We start from the raw sequence: 21,731 nt of genomic DNA, 5'->3' as shown, positions 1-21,731 counted from the left end.
GGCATTTCCTCATGACTTTGCCCGCAAGGATCTGCGTGGAAATCTGCACCGCGAGGTTAGTGATAGAGGTGATCGAGTACCCGTGCGGCTTCTTTACTAATTTAAATTTGTCCTTCATATTTTCAGTGAGGTCATGCCCATGCGTCTTTTTGCCAAACTCCTTTGCCGAATTCAACCTTGATTACGGTAACAATGTGATTCGATGGATCAACATATCAGTAATAGGGATCGGTGCACTTAGCCACAAATAGTTGTCATGCACCAGGGTCAACAACTGTTTGATAACTATCAAGCTGATGTTGGAGCAGTGGTAGTGGGGCACCCAAAACAAGTTCAACAACCCCGACTGATTCACTCGTGAATCCACTCCACAGACTCCAACGTGGTGACACCTAATTCCTTGTAAAAGACCCTCTTCATATAATTCTTTGTTTCCAAATGGGGGAACCTCTCATGGTCTGCCAGATCCCAGTGTTTCAGCTTGAGATGGGAAATCCGCACCAAGTGCAGACCTTCAAAAGTGATGGTCTCCGGTAACAGGGGTGTATTGAGGAGGAATTTTCCTACATCTAGGTCCTTAGGGACCTTCACTTTTCCCTTGCGCGGAGCGATATAATCCAGAATCTTGGATATAGGATCCACCCCCTCGGTGTCTATGTCCTTCACGCCCTCTTCAACCTCCAAAAACACCACCTTCCCCTTATCCTTAGCGCTCGGTTTTTCTTTCTTTTGGGCCTGGGTGGAAACATGCTTCCCAAGTGACTCACACACCAGCATGGACTTCTTTTGCTTGTCCTTCTTAGGTTTGGGCACTTCTCTAAGTGGTGTAGTCTTCGACCTAGGCGACCTCGACGTTGTAGGGATAGGAGAGGGAGCCTCCATGCTCATCACCTCTGGAGCAACTCCCTTAGAGATGAAATCTCCTCCCGTACTAGCAATCTCTCCTGGTCCAGATATTATGCTGAGAATCAATCACTGGGCATCCTCTGGTAACTTATCAAATACAGAAGCAATGACTAAATCAGGGAAAATCTGAGGATTCATAAACAGTCGACAACTCAACATAGGAATTATAAGGATGCAAAGTGTTTTTCATTGGATGGCCATTTGTAATTTATAGGCAAATACGAATTCAAATTCGACCGTTCCCCTCGAAATTTATCCATAAATGTGGATTTGGCAGCGTATCTCCAAAGATTTCAGCCTTGAATGCCTTAAGTGTCACCCTCCCACTCGTCTTAACCATTTTCTGGTAGTCAAATCATGAACAATAACTGTAATGGTCACTTTCTGGTTGTGCTGCGTAGTCTCTCCCCCTATAGCACAGCTCCCTTCGTGCTTCTTTTTGTACTATGATATCACCCTATTTCGCGTCGCTCCCCTGTCGCGTAGATATATAAACCAGGTAATGTGATTTATAGTCTCGAACCTCCTTGCAGCTGCTTGGAGTGCTAAGACTGTGCTATTGTCATGTAGTCTTTGGTGTTGGCATTATGTTTCTTGTATGGCTCTATGATTCATGTGTTGTACTTGATGGCAACTCATACAGGTGGCAATGCTCTGATCAGGCTCTCAAAATGTTGGAAATTAAGAGGTACGCAGGAGAATAGTTCAAAAGGTGCGTACCCGCAGGTACGCCGGCCAGGAAGTGCGTGCACACACGCAGGTCACCTGTTCATGAGGTGCGTACTCCCAGTTCACTCACTTCAAGGCAGAGAAGCGCGCTCACGTGGGGTTTCTTATGTTTGGCCCGTGGTATTTGGCCCGCCATTCTTGATTCTATGGTTTTGGCCCGTGGTATAGGATCTAATTTGACTATAAATAGGGAAGGAGATCACTTGGCCAAGGTATCTTTTGCAAATTGAACATCTTAAGATCGGAAATATTGGGTTATCGGTTTAAAAGCTTGATCTATATAAAAGTGAGGTTGAAAGTGAATCTATGAAGCGTGATCTCTCGGGCACATGATCAAATCTAGGCATCTGACTATCTGTGGCACACTGGTGGACTGCTAATTCGGCCCTAATCAGAGGTACGCAGGTGATTAATGGTGCAAGTGCGTAGGTATTGTCTAGTCAATTTAATGTCTTAAATTGCTCTACATAAATTATCAATCTGGTTATCGTAAACTGATGAAGTGTGGTGCACCATATGTGCTTAGTTAACCTTTTTCTTACTTCGTTGTTTTGTAGTTTATGTTGTGTTTTTGGCGTTTTGTTCTTGTTGGTTTTCTAAAGTGTTTAATGCAAATGGAAATCCTATTCTAAGGTCTTAAGAATACTTTTAAAGGACAAGTATGGATAAAGATTTCAAGACAAGGCCTATGTCCCTAATGGTAACTTCCAAAACTTAGCACTTCAAAAGAACTTAAAACATGTTATTGTTGGAATTAGTATTTAAACAAAAGTGTAAATATACAGCTAGTTCAATCAAAATAAAATGCAATAACCAAACAATGAGCTAGTGACTATGAGACCCAGTATCCTTGCTGCTTCAGTAGAAGGACAAGATGATTCTATCATGTCATTAGTCATTAAAAGGCTATGTGCATCACTAATATACAATCAAAATAGAATGCAACAACCAAACAATGAGCTAGTGACTATGAGACCCAGTATCCTTACTGCTTCAGCAGAAGGACAAGATGATTCTATCATGTCATTAGTCATTAAAAGGCTATGTGCATCACTAATCTACAATCAACCGGTTGAACACACTTGCATGAATTAAAATTGCATGAATGAAAAATCTAATCTATCAAACTTGAAAGCAATCAAATAACATAATGAAATCAAAGCAAAATTGAACACACTTGCATGAATTAAAATTGCATGAATGAAAAATCTAATCTATCAAACTTGAAAGCAATAAAATAACATAATGAAAACAAAGCAATATTTACAAAATGAAATCTACTCTACCTTACATTCTAATATGCTCCATGACATCTACTTCACATCTCCTTCCATGTTGAGAACATCAAAGCTTTATTCAAATTCTTTAAAAGTACAAAGTACAACAAAGTTCTCCAAAACTTTCAAAAGCCATCAAGGAAGAACTACAAACTCCAAGCTAAGAACTCACAAGCTAAAAGACTAACAAGCTAAGCTCCCAAATGAAGGGGAGAGATCTCCTATTTATACAAAAATATGAGAAGCCATCTCATTAATGAGAATCCATGAATCTCTCCCTCTACCTCTAGAGTTCTAATCAAAATAGGAACTGATAAGACACATGTCTTCTTAGAGTTACAATACAATTAGGAGATGTGACACATATCCTCATGATCCCATCATTCTTTCCAACCAAATTCGAATTTGGCCTTAGAATGCCACATAAGAGTCTTCTAGAAGCCCCACATGTCAACAATCTCAACCCATTTGTTAGGTATAAGCATATGCACATTATTTTCTAATGTTTGACCACAAATTCACTTAAAAGGCTTAGAAATAATAAAGATTGGAAAAACATAAAGGTGGCCCAATGATAATGAAAGTGGGATGAATGTGGTGACATAGTAGTGAAATGGAGGTGATATAATGGACATAATAGTGAAAGTGTAATGGAAATGAATGACATTTTCAAGACTCAACAGGTATGCAGAGCAGAAGAAGGAGCAGTGCGTGGGTACGTAGAGCAGAAGAAGGTGCAGTGCATGGGTATGCAGCGCGACAGAGGTTCAGGTGCGTAGGCACAGTGAAAGTACGCGGCGCTTCAGAAGTCGCAGGTGCGTAAGTACGCAGCGCGATAGCATCTGTGGGTGCGTGGCTACAGTAGAAGTACGCGGCGCGATAGCATTTGTGGGTGCGTGGCTACAGTAGCAGTACGCGGCGTGATTGAAGAAACAGTGCGTGGGTACGCAGTGCAGTAGAAGGCTCTCTGCGGGTATACGCAGGGGAGCAGAAGGTGAAGTGCGGAGCCACGCAGGCCAGAGAAAGAAAAACTGCGTATCTGTATTAAGGCATTTATTTGACTGACTTTCCTCTGTTGATAAGGTGTTCTGGGTTTAGTTTATTGTTACTCTTGATATGGTTACTGCAGTTGACTGGGTGATTTACTTGTACTTGATGATCATTTGATATTCTTGGATCCAGTTTGAAAATTTATGAAAAGTGGTCCTTGAAAGAAAAAGGGGGTTGTAGCTCCCTTCCAGGAGAGACTGGAAAATGAGAGAGAGTTGTAGCTCTCTGCAGGTTGCAGCCTGCGTACTGGTAAAGGACTGCACCAGTACAAAACCATTGTAAAAGGAGTTTCTAATTTGAAAGAAGATAGAGACATATTGCAGCAGGTGGTTTTCACCCACATTGGGTTTCCACCTTATATCTGGTGTTCTTTGATGTGACTATCTGTTTTTCTTGTTCATGCTCATTATTTTACGATACTGACATGCAAAAATAATTCAAAGTATAAATAAGGAAGATTTATTAAAAGAACTAGATAATACTGATTCACCCCCCCTCTCAGTATTATTTCCAACAATTGGTATTAGAGCAGGTCCTTTAGAGAAGCTTGATCGCTTGAAGGAAGATCATTCATCATGAGCAACTACGAGAGGGAAGCATCAATCAGGCCACCAATTTTTGATGGGACAAACTTCAATTATTGGAAGGTAAGAGTTACTGCCTATCTTCAATCTCTTGGTACAGAAGTTTGGGATATCATAGATACATGCTACACTTTTCCTTCAGCTACTCCTACAGATACGACCGAAAAGAAGAAATATGAAACAAATGCTAAAGCAGTCAACACTCTGCTGGGATGCTTATCTCAAACAAAATTCGTGAAGGTTATGCAATATAAATCCGCAAAATAACTATGGGACAAGATTGTCTTGAGCTACGAAGGAGATGAACAAATAAAGCGTGCTAAACTTCAAACCCTTAGGATTCAGTATGAGAATCTCAGAATGTATAATGATGAAAGTGTGGCTAACTATTTCCTTCGGGTAGACGAGATTGTTAATTGCATGAAAAACTTGGGTGAAGAAATAAAAGAGGCTATTGTGGTTGAAAAAGTTTTAAGATCATTGTCCCCCAAGTTTGAATCTAAAGTGTCTGCAATAGAAGAAAAGGAAAATCTACGAATTCTTACTATGTCTCAGCTACACGGAATTCTAACTGCTTATGAAATGAGAAAGGGAGGTCCATCAGACAGGAGAGAAGCTGTTTTCAAGGCTTCAGACAAAGGAGACTACTATGAAGCAAGTCACGTGCCAGAAGAAGAAGAAGAATCAAATTTTGTCAGAAATCTTCAGCGGGGTACTGGAAGGTTCAGAGGTAAGTTACCTTTTAAATGCTTTTCTTGTGGAAGAGTAGGTCATTATGCTGCGAAATGTCCTCATAAGGATAATATTGACAAAGGAAAGGAACCTGCTAGATGGAGCAAGAAACAGAATGCAAATAAGAAAAGCTACTACACTCATGAAGATAGTGATGGTCTATCAAATAGTGATGAAGATGAACGAGGTAATGACTATAAACTTTTAATGGCATTTGAAGATGATGATTACATGGATGCTATAGATGTGGATAGCTTTCATGAAGAAATTTCTAGACTCAAGACATGTATAGAAGAAAAGAATATGATCATTGATACTCTACAATTTTAGATTGATGAAAAAGAAAAATATCTTGAAAAGTTAGAAGGTGAAATTGTTGGTCTTAGAAAAGAGATTGAGAAAACAAAGGCTATTAATCTTAAGTTTGTCAAAGGATCTAAAACTCTGGATGAGATCATCAATGTACAACGTTCTCCACTAAACAAGATAGGTCTGGGGTATAATGGAGAAACTTCTCAAGCATCCACCTTAAAGAGTTATCTTGATGCAGCAAGAAGGAATGAGCAAAAGCACAATGGAGATCACCAGGTAAAGTAGGGACCAATTACAAACAAAGACTATCAGGTAAACTAGGGGCAATCCGTCTTAAGGATGAACAAAAGATACAACCAGCCACAGGTAAAATCCTCTCAATTTGAGAATTTTTACACCAACGTTTCAAATCCCAAATGGGATCCATCATCAGGGTTAAGAGAAAGATGATAAAAGAAGAGCAAGATGGAAGAAATAAATACTCATGAGGGAATGAATATTAACGGAACAACACATGTCGGCCAGAAAGATTTATCATGAAGCTTATATTTAATTATAATTTTTATTTATAATTTTAATATAAATATTATTTAATTTTAATTTTTATATTAATTTTTATTAATTTTTATTAATATCATTTGATGAAACTTATATCTAATTTTAATTTTTTATATTAATATCATTTAATTAATATCTATAACACATAATCTTTATATAACCTAAAATCTAAAATAAATATCTAAAAACCTAATATATATATTAATATTAAAAACATAAAACCTATAATCTATAAAACAATCATATTTATATAACCTAATGTTTATAAAACTTAATATTTATAAAACTTGATCTTAATATTAATATCAATTTAATGAAACATACATTTAATTTTTATTTTTATTAAAATCATTTAATTAATATCCATAAAGCTAAAAACTTTATATAACCTAAAAACTTAGTTAATATTAATATCTATAAAAACTTAATATATATAATAGTAATAATAACCTAAAAACTTTATTAATATTTATATAACCTAAGAACTTTATTAATATTAATATCTATAAAACTTAATATATATAATAGTAATAATATCTATAAAACCTAAACTCTTTACTAATATCTATATCAATATCTATATAAATTTTTTATTAATATAACCTAAATTCTAAATAAAATTGTATATTAAAATTTAAACTATATTAAAACGAACATTAATGTCTAAATTATATTAAAAACATGTTTGTAATTATGTTAATAACTAGAGCTTTAATAGAATATATATAACCTGTTTTGAATTAAAGTCAAAACTATGCTAATACCTATAAAGATATTTATATTAGAATGAAAACTTATATTAATATCACTAATACTAATTGTCTTAATGTCTAGGTTAAATAATATCAAAATTAATGTCTATATAAATAAGATTATTATAGTTTAATATAATGCTTTATTATTCTATAATTAATATTTATAAATAATTAATCTAATAATTTTTATATTAATGGATCAATATGAAGAAAATTAATATACTAAAGGGATTTGATGGAAATAATGCTACTAAGAAACAAAATACTGACTAATCATAATAGAAAAGGGGGAAGGGGAAAAAACTGACCTGTTAGACAACTTACCTGGAGCTGGGCTGACGCTTCTTGATATCACTGATCAGGGGAAGCCAACTTCCACTAATCTCCAAACCGCTGTCTCTGTTCAGATTACAAGGATGCTTCAAGATTTCGAGGGCTTCTCTTATTTTCCGTCTCTGATGCTGCTCTTCTCTTGCGATAATTGATGCGCTTTCTAAGCAGATGTGGTGATTAGTCTTCGAGGAGTGCTCTGCCAAGGCTGAGGTACGAGATCTTCCATTCTTGATGTCAGCGCCATGTTCTTTCAGACAAGACTGAAAGAACATGGCGCTGACATCAAGAATGGAAGATCTCGTACCTCAGCCTTGGCAGAGCACTCCTCGAAGACTAATCACCACATCTGCTTAGAAAGCGCATCAATTATCGCAAGAGAAGAGCAGCATCAGAGACGGAAAATAAGAGAAGCCCTCGAAATCTTGAAGCATCCTTGTAATCTGAACAGAGACAGCGGTTTGGAGATTAGTGGAAGTTGGCTTCCCCTGATCAGTGATATCAAGAAGCGTCAGCCCAGCTCCAGGTAAGTTGTCTAACAGGTCAGTTTTTTCCCCCCCTTCCCCCTTTTCTATTATGATTAGTCAGTATTTTGTTTCTTAGTAGCATTATTTCCATCAAATCCCTTTAGTATATTAATTTTCTTCATATTGATCCATTAATATAAAAATTATTAGATTAATTATTTATAAATATTAATTATAGAATAATAAAGCATTATATTAAACTATAATAATCTTATTTATATAGACATTAATTTTGATATTATTTAACCTAGACATTAAGACAATTAGTATTAGTGATATTAATATAAGTTTTCATTCTAATATAAATATCTTTATAGGTATTAGCATAGTTTTGACTTTAATTCAAAACAGGTTATATATATTCTATTAAAGCTCTAGTTATTAACATAATTACAAACATGTTTTTAATATAATTTAGACATTAATGTTCATTTTAATATAGTTTAGATTTTAATATAGAATTTTATTTAGAATTTAGGTTATATTAATAAAAAATTTATATAGATATTGATATAGATATTAGTAAAGAGTTTAGGTTTTATAGATATTATTACTATTATATATATTAAGTTTTATAGATATTAATATTAATAAAGTTTTTAGGTTATATAAATATTAATAAAGTTTTTAGGTTATTATTACTGTTATATATATTAAGTTTTTATAGATATTAATATTAACTAAGTTTTTAGGTTATATAAAGTTTTTAGCTTTATGGATATTAATTAAATGATTTTAATAAAAATAAAAATTAAATGTATGTTTCATTAAATTGATATTAATATTAAGATCAAGTTTTATAAATATTAAGTTTTATAAACATTAGGTTATATAAATATGATTGTTTTATAGATTATAGGTTTTATGTTTTTAATATTAATATATATATTAGGTTTTTAGATATTTATTTTAGATTTTAGGTTATATAAAGATTATGTGTTATAGATATTAATTAAATGATATTAATATAAAAAATTAAAATTAGATATAAGTTTCATCAAATGATATTAATAAAAATTAATATAAAAATTAAAATTAAATAATATTTATATTAAAATTATAAATAAAAATTATAATTAAATATAAGCTTCATGATAAATCTTTCTGGCCGACATGTGTTGTTCCGTTAATATTCATTCCCTCATGAGTATTTATTTCTTCCATCTTGCTCTTCTTTTATCATTTTTCTCTTAACCCTGATGATGGATCCCATTTGGGATTTGAAACGTTGGTGTAAAAATTCTCTTACTGTGGATTCTCCAGTCAAAAATTCAAAAAGCACAAACCACAGATCCCTAAAATCCCTCTCAATTTGCTTCAAGAATGAATGACAATAGAAATTGCAATCGTTTGGCCGGAAGATTTGATAACCGCAAAAGTTTTTTCAATGGACAATGCTTCTCTTGCCATAACTTTGGTCACAAATCAGCTCAATGTGTTGCATATGAAACGATCATGACTAGAGAAGCTAAAAAACAAAGAAGTATGACCGGGATTACAAAAAGGACCTATAACAACTTTTTGGTTTTTGAAAATGAAGTTGAATGTTCTATTTGCAATAACTTTGGTCATGAAGATTCTGAATGTAGGAGCAGGTTTCAGCAGACAAAGGAACAAGCCTCAAGCACCAAAACATGGAGAATAAAGGAACCACAAACAAAAAGATGTGGGATAGCATTTTATGCAGAGGGACAGGAAAATCTATGGTACATTGACAGTGGATGTTCGAAGCATATGACAGGTCATAAAGAAAAACTTGAATCATATTCTGCTTTAGAAAAGGGAAAGAAAATTTCTTTTGGAAATGATACTCCTGTAGCTATAAAAGGAAAAGGCACTGCTCAGTTAAAAGAAAAGGTCAAAGCTGGAAATGTTTTGTATGTTGATGGATTGAAGCATAATCTTCTAAGTGTCAGCCAGATGTGTGATCAAGGAATCGAGGTGATATTTAGATCATATGGATGTCTTGTTCGTGATCTTGATACAGGTAAACGGTGATCAAAGGTAAAAGAACTCCAAATAATCTATACATATTTGAAGAAGGACAAAAACAATGCTATCTAAGCAAGGATGATGAACATTGGTTATGGCACCAGAGGTTGGGGCATCTAATCTTTTCACAAATAAGGAAAGCATGCAAATATCAGGCAGTTCGCGGTCTTCCAGATATCAAAATTCCAGACAACACCATATGCAAATCATGTCAGTTTGGAAAGCAAACCAGAACTAACTTTCCAGAGAAGGAAGGATCAGCTAGCATGCCTCTTGAGCTTGTACATACAGATGTATGTGGACCATTCAGGAAAAGGACACCTCGAGAAGAAGAATACTTGATATTATTCATTGACGATTTCTCCAGGTTTGTTTGGTTAGGACTTATGAAGCACAAAGATGAAGCATTCGAAAAATTCAAATCCTTTAAAGCCTTTGCTGAAAATGAATCAGGATACAAAATTAAGTGCCTCATATCCGACAGAGGTGGGGATTTTACCTCAAATGAATTTTTCGATTTCTGTGAAGAACATGGGATAAGAAGAGAATTCTCTACAGCTAGAACTCCTCAGCAAAATGGAGTAGTGGAAAGAATGAACAGAACAGTCCAACAAATGGCTCGTGCTATGCTTGATGAGTCTGGAACTCCCGCAACATTCTGGGGTGAAGCTGCATATGCTGCGGTTGTTATTCTCAACAAAACAAATGTCCGGGTGAATAACACTCAAACTCCTCATGAGCTCTGATATTGTGAGACTCCTTCAGTAAAGCACTTCAAAATCTTTGGGAGCAAATGCTATATTAAGAATACTGATGAGCAACTTGGCAAACTTGAACCTAGAGCAGATGAAGGCATTCTTCTTGGTTATTCTCCACACAACAAAGCATACAAGTGCTATAATAAAAGACTTGGAAGAATTGTTGACAGCATTGATGTAGTGGTTGATGAGAAGGGATACATTCCTAGGCAAGTAAATCATGAAGATATCGAAGAAGATGAAGACTACCCTCAAAGACAGAATGATGAAGAAGAAGAACCTCAAGAAGAACCAGAGGAGCAGATAAGGATAGAAGAGAAGACTCCATCCAGATATGTTCAGAAGAATCATCTAGAATCTCAGATTTTGGGGCAGAAAGAAGCATGTGTACAAACAAGAAGGACAGTTGCAGAAGCTTCAAGCTATTTGGCATTAATCTCTTCCACTGAACCACAAATTGTGAAAGAAGCATGCAAAGATGAATGTTGGGTCAAAGCAATGGATGAAGAACTTGAGCAGATCGAAAAGAACAACACTTGGAAGCTGGTTCCTAGACCAAAGGATAAGAATGTTATAGGGACAAAATGGGTCTTCAAAGATATATTGAATGAAAATGGAGAAGTAATTAGAAACAAGGCCAGACTTGTTTGTAAAGGGTATGCGCAACAAGAAGGAATAGATTTTGAAGAAACCTTTGCTCCTGTTGCAAGACTTGAGGCCATCTGAATGTTCCTTGCTCTCTCAAGCTTTCAAAACTTCAAAGTATTTCAAATGGACGTGAAATCAGCCTTTCTGAATGGAGACTTGGAAGAAGAAGTATACATTGAGCAGCCAGATGGTTTCATTCTTGGAAATGATCCAAATCTTGTATGCAGATTGAAAAAGGCTCTCTATGGTCTCAAACAAGCTCCAAGGGCTTGGTACTATCGCTTGGACAAATATCTTCATGAACAAGGTTTTTCAAAAGGATCAGCAGATAGCAATCTTTATATAAAAGTTGAAGACGACAAATTGCTAATACTTGTTGTGTATGTAGATGACATTATCTTTGGGAGCAATGAAGAAGCTATGAGTCAAAGCTTTGCCTTGGTAATGCAGAAAGAATTCGAAATGTCCTTGCTAGGAGAACTGACATATTTTCTTGGTTTGCAAATCCAACAAAAAGAAGGAGGGATCTTTTTGTCTCAAACCAAGTATCTCAAGCAGATTTTGAAGAAATATGGCATGGAAGATGCAAAACCAGTATGTACACCCATGGTCACAGGATATAGCCTCAGTGCAAATGACGAATCAGCAGCAGTGCATCAACCAACCTATAGATCTATGATTGGAAGTCTACTTTATTTGACAGGTACCCGACCAGACATAATGCATGCAGTAGGAATAGTTGGAAGATTTCAAGCAAATCCAAAGGAAACTCATCTTTAGGCAGTAAAGAGAATCTTCAAATATCTTCAAGGAACTCAAAACTATGGCTTATGGTATCCTAGAGATACAGATCTCACACTTCATGCTTATACAGATGGTGAGCTCCAGTATTGTAGCAATAATGCTACAACTCCTGGGGCTTCATGTCTCTCATTTTATCAACCCGGTAGTTCGTACAAACTTGGAAGCGACGGTGCTGTATGCACAAGTACTAGCTCTTGTCGCAGCTGTCACTTGGTCAGCTGGCATAAGTCCGCTAGGGCTCAAGCCAACTTCTATAGGCTCACAGAAGAAGCTTTATCAATGATGGACGAAAGCTAGCTCAAAGGAAAACTACTCTACTTGACAAAATGGACTGAAAACAAATCAAAGCATGTAAACTTAGGAAACCCTAATTTAACTAGTCTAACCTCTACAATGCAAGAATTGTGAATGAAACTTCTACCAATGCTGCTGTTACCTCTAATAAGTGAAAATGCATGGATCTAAGCTGCTTGCATCATCAAAGACATGTTTTTGTATTTTTCCTTTAAGTGTGTGGAATGATTGTGATTTTGTGCTAACTAGGGTTTGATTGTGCAGATGGGATGGAGAAGGAAGGAAAGCGTGGGACAGGTTGGGAGGCTAGGAGAGGTCCCTAGGGATCCTTAGCATCCATCCATAGAGGTTCCTCACATTCAGAAGCTCGACAACTGAGTGAGTGGCCTCCTACAGGATGTCTGCAGGGGATCCTACAGGATACTTAGAGGTTTCTACAGGATGTCTATAAACTGCTATAGGATGACCTACCGTGAGTGTTTGGCGTGATGGAGGAGTGATGAAATAGTAGGGGGAGATGTGTAAGGTAGGAATGAGGCTGGTGATGGCTGTAGAAGTGGAGGAATGAGATGAGAAATGAGTGTAGGGAGTAGGTTGGAAGATAGAGGGCTAGGTCAACAAAAGGCTAGGAAATGAAGTTACGTGAGGAGTGAAAGACTTTGGGAGATGACAGAGCGGGGTAAAGGTCGAGGAGATGTGTTACATGCGTGATCAAGATGGAGAATGAAGTAATGGACGAGAGAGGGCAGTGCAAGTGAAACAAATGCTTGTGACTGTTACCAAACCGAAAATGCATTAACCTAAACTACTTGTGCTTGTAAATTCAATGAACAGCAATCCAAAACGCGAAGGAGAATGTGCATGAAGCTGTGGTAAAGGAGTGTGGTGCAGGTGTGAATGACAAGGAAGCATCTAACATAACGTGACTGTGTTTGCAGCAATCATGAAATAAAGAAATGCGTGTTTTTGGTGGTTAGTCATGGACTGCACCCCAATCCCAAATGAGACGGCAGTGAGCCTTAACAACCCTTTTTGTTGGAGCTCCAATGGACTATATCTATCCTCTGCTACACTAAACAACTGTAAACAAACTCACCATAAGCAAATCCTATCTAACTCATGAAAAAGACCAACTTAACAGCCTGTAATTCGAATTGCATGTGCAAATGAAAAGCTCAAAGTGCTGAAATGAAATGGAAACACACTACAGTAGAGGGGATCTATGGCTCTCAGGTTGGGCCCTAACCTGAGAGCTATAGTCTCCTTAAGAAAACTCAGAACTAGATCACAAACTGCCTTCTTTATTCATAATCTGATGTCATGCCAAATTGGCTTACAAAAAGGAACGAAAACTGAACTGTGCTCCAAAATTACAATAGCAATACGAGAGTTTCAACAACCTATCCAAGGCTAAGGCCTCTACACTTATACAAAAACGATGATCCAACAAGTGTCCTTGATTTTAGGAGCTCGACTGTCCAACTAGAGTTTAACTGCTGATCCTGTAGGACGGTCATAACTGCTGTTCTTGTAGAGCAGTTTATAACTACTGTTCCTGTAGAACAGCTGGCTGCTTCTAAGCTCGGAGGGGAGATGGATTGGAGCTCGGAGTTCTTGGTGGGAATCACGAGGAATGTCCCCAAGATCGTGGACATCGTCTCCTAAAAGTCAGCAGTGCCACCTCATTGTCTCCTTGTCTCCTTTTCGTTGTCTTTTGCTCCCTTTTAATGCCAAAACCTGGAATCACAATGCATTAGTCACGTAGATAGAGTGCCTACCCTTCTTCCTACAAACAACATGAATAAACTAAGAAATGCATGGATAAGCAGTAAAAAATGAATGGTTTGAGCAAGTAGAATAGGCCAAAATGAGCCCAAATTGTACCAAAATTGGGGCTCATCATCACCCCCCAGCTGAACCATTTGCTCATCCTTGAGCAACTTTGCTCCTGCTCCTTGTCCTTGGCCGAGGACTCGGGACCGGAACAGGCTCTTTCTTTTCTGCTTTTGATGGCCCTTCCTTCTCTGCCCTTGGTGGTGACGAGGGTGATGCTTCCTTCCCCTTTCCTATTTCCTTGAGTCGGGCTTCGGAAGGCGACTGGCCGATCTTTCGTGCCCAGGAAGTTATTTTTGGGCTCCCCTTTTCGGGGGTAGCTGATGTTTTAGAGGGGGTCCTTGCACTGGGTGAAGTAGGGACATCCCCTGAAGTGGTTTGGCTGCTGGGTGGAGGCTGTGTCTTGCCCGCGGTCATCCTCTTGCTTCTCCTGGCTTCAGGTGGTAGAGGGGTCTCCCTCTCCCTTTTCTCTTTCGGTTTTGGAGGTGTGTTGAGGGCAGCTAGTGCCGCTGCTGCCTCCTTTTCGAGAATGCCAGCCTTCTCTTCCCTGCGTTTTGCTCTCTTGGAGCTCCTTGTAGAGGGCCTCTCCTTTTTAGATTTCGGGCTTCCTGTGGAAGACCCTGCCTTGCCCGCTTCCGGGCCTCCTGTAGAAGATTCTTTCTTTGTCTTCGGACTCTCTATAGGAGGTTGTTTCTCAATGACCTTCGGGCCTCTTGTAGAAGCCCCTCTTTCCAATCTCGGGCTTCTTGTAGAAGCCCCTGTCTCTGTCTTTGGGCTTCCTGTAGAAGCCTGTGGTTGCACTTTCGGGCTTCCTGTAGAAGCCTTTGTCTCCGTTTTTGGGCCTCCTGTAGAAGCCTGTTCTCCAACGATTTTCGGGCTTCCTGTAGAAGCCTTGGTCGTTGCTCTTGGGCTTCCTGTAGAAGCCTGCTCCTTACTGATCTTCGGACTTCCTGTAGAAGCCTTTGTCTTTGTTTTCGGGCTTCCTGTAGAAGCCTGTGTTTGTGTTTTCGGGCTTCCTGTAGAAGCCAGTTTTTGCGTTCCTGCAGATGCAACTCTCACCACCTTTTCTTGCTTGGTTTCATGGATTTTGCTTTTGGCTTTGACTGCAGGAGCTGACGAGGTGCTTGGGCTGACAGGGGCCACCTCCACTTTGTCCATTCTGCTCTTCATCCTCTGTTCTCTTGCTGTCAAAACAGGTGTGTCACCCTCCTCTTCGTCTTCCTTTTCTTCCTGCTTCCTCTTTTGTTCCTTCCTCTGCACCGTGGCAGGGGTCTTCTGACCTGGTTCCCTATTTTCTTTGGCCACTGCCTCTTTGTCTTCACTGCTGGAGGAGCCACTATCTTCGACCAGCATTTTGATGTCCCCATCTCGTGTTAGATTTCTAAATGACTCCCAGGAGAGGGGAACTTTATAGGAGTGCAGTGCATCCTCTACAAGCAACTTGATCAGCCCATGGTGTGCCACCTGATCTGGGATGCCACCCTTCAGCTTCGTAGCACATTCCATTAAAGATTGCAACAGGAAATAAGGAATGCTTAATTTCTTTTCTACAGGAAGCTCACTTCGGTGCCTTAACTCGTTCAGCAATAGGAAATGGTACCCGTAGACGATGCTATAACGCCCCTCACATGTAATATATTTCATAATCTGCAAGCTGACCTCGTTCCAAGGTGGTGACAAACTATTCCTTCGTACTCCATTCTTATCTTCAGAGAATTCTTCCTCAGGTGGAAAGAATTCCTTCTTCGCTTGCTGGCTCTGTTTTCGTTCTTCTTTATCCCACGGGAGACCCATAGGAAGCTCAGTGATTCTACTGATGGACTGCGGGGTTATCTTGAGGCTTAGGCCTCTGAAATTGACTGTGGCCAGCACCTTGGATTTTGGCCTCAGGGCCTGCAAGAATTCCTTGGCCACTTCCTCATCGTACCCCTGCAACTTATCACAAAAAGACATCCACTGTGCTTATGTAAAGAGCTCCACCACTGCCTGATTTCTCCTCAATGTATTTGAATCAGTGGGCTCTCGCCTGATAAACCCACCAGGCATGATGAACACAGTGGTTTTGACCAAAGGCGGTAGATACAAAGGAAATTCGGTCTTATAGACAGAGCATGCAATGAATTCACAGACCACAGTCTAATTATACTGCTATCCTGTAGAAGCGATAGTATAGGCACGGCAATCCAATATTTTTTTTATGACCAGACTGTGAATAGTGACCTTGCCACCTTTGAAAGCCAATTGTGGAAGGAGTTTCAGGGTTACCTCTTTTCCGCCACCTTTTTTACGTGAAGACTTCACCTTCCTGTAGAGACTGCTTTTTTGTAGATACTGCTTCCTGTAGGACTGCGTTCCTGTAGGAGCAGTGCGCAGACTTCGGGGGGAGCTATAGTTGGACAGCGGTCGAGAGGTGCCTTACCAGTGTTCAGGTAGCTGAGAGCTTGGCGTATCAACATGCAGAGGTAATCAGAGGAGCTACTCAAGTTTTGGAGTGAGGTTGATGGATATACACGCTTAATCGAGCCGATTAGATTTTGAATCGGCGCAGCTCGTGGCACGGGGGGTGAGCTGTCCCCGCCGGACCGTTGGGTGACGTCACCCATCATCCGCCTGCACATTCGCTTGCTGCTGCATTCATTCCCACAGATCTGCCGCCGCCCTTTTCGGTTAAACTCGTTTCACGGTTGACGGGACTAATCTTCACGTGCGTGCTACGTGTGTCTTTTGTCGTGACTGCCACCTCATCATCTGACTATCCTTTCACTAGCCGATGTGGCCAGTCAACTGGCCTTACGGCCGCTCAACCATTCACCTTTATGCCATGCAAAACAAATCAAAGTAATATCCATGCGATTTGATGGAGAGAAGGATTAGAACACTTACCTGCGCGCGGCTGCACATGATTTCCAGTTTGTGGACGATGGATTTACCTGCTGCACGCAGCTTACACAGACCCGGAGGCACATGGCTACCGGTTGCTGACGCTGGAGTGGATGGTTTCGCGTTCATGCGCCCGTGTTTTATCTCGGATGGCGGTGCTGTGGACGGTATTCACTCAAGCAGGTTGAACTGTTACAGGATCCCCGCGAGGGGTCTTGTCATAGTCCTTTCTCCTTGGGTACATGCTGCATGCTGGCGGTTCTGGCTTCTCGATCACGATCCCAGCGCTTCTGATGCATAACGTGGATGTGGTATGGCTCTCGGTGCTTGGTTTTTCTTTGACAGATGTTTTTTCACGAGAACTCATTGCTTTGTTGTGCTGCTGCAGGGATCTTGGTTGCATGGCGACGAGGATGGTGGAGCAAGATAATAGCAATGTTCAGGGGTGCCATCAGTGGCATGCATGCGTTCAATCCACTCCTCAGTCGCTAGATCTTCACTTGAAACACATTTCGGCCGTCGCAACCTTCTACAGGAAGTTTCCTGTAGAACACAGAGCTTCCTGTAGAAATTTTGCACTTTCCTGTAGAAGATCCGCGTCTTCCTGTAGGAAGACTGTCTGTTCCTGTAGAAAACTGTATCTTCCTGTAGAAGATCCAAATCATGATAAAAATTGCACATACCTTGGAAAGCATTGTTATTCTTGGAGGAGGTGTTGATGACATCCTTTGATAGCATGATGAAGGCCCCTGGCTTGGAGTGGAGAGGCTTCTTCTCCTCCATAGAACATCTGCATGCAAAACTTTTATTGTGCTTATTGTTGTTTTTTTCTCTCTTTTTTTTTTTTTTGAAAAGATAGCAGGGGCGCCCCAAAGAGGTTTTCACCCTTGCTACCTGCCCTGAGCGCCTCAAAGAGGTTTTCACTCAAGGATCTTTTTTTTAACTTTCTTCTTTTTTTTTTTTTTTGAAAGACAATAGGAGCGCCTCAATGAGGTTTTCACCCCTACTGCCTGCCTTGGGCGCCTCAGAGAGGTTTTCACCCAAGGATCTTTATTTTTTCTCTTTTTTTTTTTCTTTTCTTTTTCTCTTCAGGGTATGCCCAAAGTGGAGGCAGAACCCCTCTCTATGACCAAAACAGATTTCTCCATAGTGCTGATAAACTCTTGTCTTGAGAGAGGTCTTCTGTAGATCTTCAATCGGTGCCCATTGACAAGCATGGGAATGGCTTCCTCATCAATGGTTCGAATGAGGACAGATCCATTGTCATGGCACTGTTCCACTACATATGGTCCTAGCCATCTGGTTCTCAACTTCCCCTTGAAATCTTTGAATCTGGAGTCATACAACAAAGCCCAATCTCCCGGCTGGAACTGCTTGTCATGGAGATGTTGATCATGCCACACCTTTCTCTGAAATTGAACCACTTCTGAGTGAAGGAGGGCCTGCATGCGGTGCTCATCCAGTCCATTCAGCTGCAATAACCTTTCTTGTTGTGCATGGCTGAGATCTAGGTCCAGCGGAGCTGCCATCCTCAAAGTGTTATACTCAAACTCAATGGACAGCAAAGCTTTCTTCCCATAGACCAGCTCATAAGGTGTGAAGCCGGTGGTGGTCTTCCAGGTGGTGTTGTAAGCCCATGTGGCCTCAACCAGGCGATCTGCCCAGTCCTTTCTGCTGCTGCTCACCACTTTGGTCAAGATCCCTTCTAATGCTCTATTGGTGACTTCCACCTGCCCATTTGCTTGAGGGTGATAGGGGGTGGAAGTCCTGTGCTTGATCTTGTGATGAGCTAGAAGATCTTCAATCAAGTTGGATGTGAACTGGCTCCCCTGATCGGTCACCAGCTCTCTTGGGTAGCCAAACTTGTAGAAGATGTTCTCTCTTAAGAACTCGACCACCTTCTCTTCTGTTGCTACTTTGATTGCTTTAGTCTCTGCCCACTTTGTCAAGTAGTCAGTACACACAATGATGCAGGACCTCTGCCTCGAAGAGGGATTGATTGGACCCACAAAGTCCATGCCCCACTTCTCAAATGGCTCAAGAGTCACTTGAGGTTGGAGAGGCATCTCATCCCTTTGGGTTGGTTTGCCCATCCTTTGGCAATGGTCACACTGGCTGACATATCTTCTGACATCTTGATGAAGTGTGGGCCAATAGTAGCCTGCCTGCAGGATCTTGAAGGCAGTTCTCTTTGCTGCAAAATGTCCTCCACAAGGCCCATCATGACAGGTGAGGAGGATGTCAAAGACTTCCTCTTCCCTTACACAACGCCTTAAGATCTGATCAGGGCCAAGCTTGAACAGGTTGCCCCCAATCCAAGTGAATGAGGCACTTTTTCTGATGATTTTGCTCTTCTCTTTTGAAGAGAGGTGCGGAGGGAACTGAGCTGAAACAAGGTAGTTCGCTATATCAGCAAACCATGGAGAGAGTACTGAGATAGAAAACAGATGCTCATCAGGCATCTGGTCATCCACTGTCCCATCTTCATCTGCAGACAAATCCAATCTAGACAAGAAGTCAGCAACAACATTTTCTCTTCCTGGTTTATCAACAATGGTTAGATCAAACTGCTGCAATAAAAGTAACCATCTAATAATACGAGCATTCACATCGGGTTTATTCATCAAATATCTAATAGCAGCATGGTCAGTATGTACAAAAGTCTGGTAACCAGTAATATAATGTCGGAACTTGTTTAGTGCATGGACCACAGCTAAGAATTCCTTCTCGGTTACAGTGTAATTCAGCTCTGCTTTGGACAAGTTTTTGCTAACGAAGTAAATGGCATATGGAAGTTTTTGCTCAACTTGTCCTAAGGCTGCACCTATGGCTTTGTTCGAGGCATCAGTGTGGATGTGGAAAGGTAGGGCCCAGTTTGGACCTCTCAAGATTGGTGCTGACACCAACTTATCCTTTAACTCATTCAAACTCCTCTGACAATTGTCAGTCCACTTAAACTCCACATCTTTTGCCAACAGACCAAACAATGGTGAGGGTAACTTGCTGAAGTCCTTAATGAATCTCCGGTAGTATCCTGCTAATCCCAAGAAACTCCGGACATCCCTTACTTTTTGAGGAGGTGGAACCCTCTTGATGAGAGCAATTTTGTTAGGATCCACCTGCAATCCTTGGGAAGAAATGGTATGGCCTAGCACGGTCCCTTCAGTCATTAGGAATTCACATTTTTCAGGGCTGAGGGACAAGTTCATCTCGGTGCATTTGGTTAGGACTTTCCCCAGGTTGGACAATGCTTCCTGGAAGTTGGCCCCATAAGGAGTAAAGTCATCCATGTATATTTCAATTGCATCATGGACCAACTCCGAGAAGATGCTCAAGACAGCTCTCTGAAAAGTAGCAGGAGCATTGCATAGCCCAAAGGGAAGGACTCGGTAGGCAAAGGTACCCCAAGGACAAGTGAAGGTGGTCTTATCTTGGTCTTCCGGGCTGATTTGGATTTGATTGTACCCGCTAAACCCATCCAGGAAAGAGAAGAACTTCTTTCCTGCCAGTCCATCCAACACTTGATCTATGAAAGGTAGAGGGAAATGGTCTTTTTTGGTAGCTTTGTTCAGCTCACGGTAATCTACACAGATCCTCCACTTCCCATTCTTCTTGGGAATCAACACTAGAGGGGACACCCATTCACTATCTGAGATGGGGTAGATGAATCCGGCATCCAACAGTTTCTGCAATTCTTCCTTGACAATGTCCTTAAGGGCTGGATTCATTCTCCTCTGGGGTTGCCTAACTGGTTTACAATCCTCTTTGATGTATATATGATGGGTACAGACCGAGGGATGGACTCCGTTCATCTCCTTATAGCTCCAAGCAAAAGCATCTAGGTGGCTGGCCAACAGGTTGCACAGCTCCTTTTCCTGAGAAGGAGATAGGGAGGAGCTGATTTTCAATGCTCTCTCAGGGCCGAAATCCACACTCTTAACTCTGGGAGTGACAGAGTTGGTTGTACAAAGATCCACTAAGGCGCTAGCTTGGGCATCCTCCACCAATTTTTCTAAAGGTAGTGCACTGGTAGGTGGGTTTTGGATCAAGTTCTCGATCAAATCATCCTCGGTTGGGGGATTTCTTCTATTGGTTTCTATGGTACACAGAGGTGCTGAATACACCTCATCTTCTTCTCCTTCTTCCAACCAGAGTGGTAAGTCATGCTCCAAAGAGGGTTGGGCAGGAGGGTATAGGACAAGTTGCTTGGACATAGGACCATTTTTGATGGTCATATTTCCGGCACGACAACTGATATAGGCATCTGCAGTGGCTAACCAAGGCCTTCCCAAAATGAGGGGATATCCAGTAAGCTTTGCCTTTGGTTGCAGAACCAGGAAGTCTGCAGGATACTCCCAAGAGTCAATAGAGACCAAGACATCCTCCACAATCCCTTCGGGAGTCACAGTGGAGTGATCTGCTAATTGCAGTACTGTCGAGGTCTTCCTCAAGGAACCTTGAAGATTGAGCTTGAGCATGGTATCCCTGGTCATTACATTAATGGCAGCCCCCAGATCAATCAGGGTGTGGGGTATGATGGTGCCATTGATGTGGACATCTACTACAGGACTTCCAGGATCTAAGTACTTTGGGCAGATGACTTGTCCTAGCATAAGGTCAGACAGTTGTCCTATGACATTGATAGTTGAAGCATCTTTCTTCCGTCTGCCTGGATGTTTGAAACACTTCTCCTTAACCAGCTTGTTATAGATTGGCACATCCTTGATGGCCTGGAGAAGGGGTATCTTCACACACAACTGCT

The sequence above is a fragment of the Pinus tabuliformis genome, chromosome 2_2, assembly GCF_031772625.1.
Source record: "Pinus tabuliformis cultivar Carrire ecotype Pingquan chromosome 2_2, CPIR1, whole genome shotgun sequence".
Classification (NCBI taxonomy): domain Eukaryota; kingdom Viridiplantae; phylum Streptophyta; class Pinopsida; order Pinales; family Pinaceae; genus Pinus; species Pinus tabuliformis.
This window is presented reverse-complemented; position numbering follows the sequence as displayed.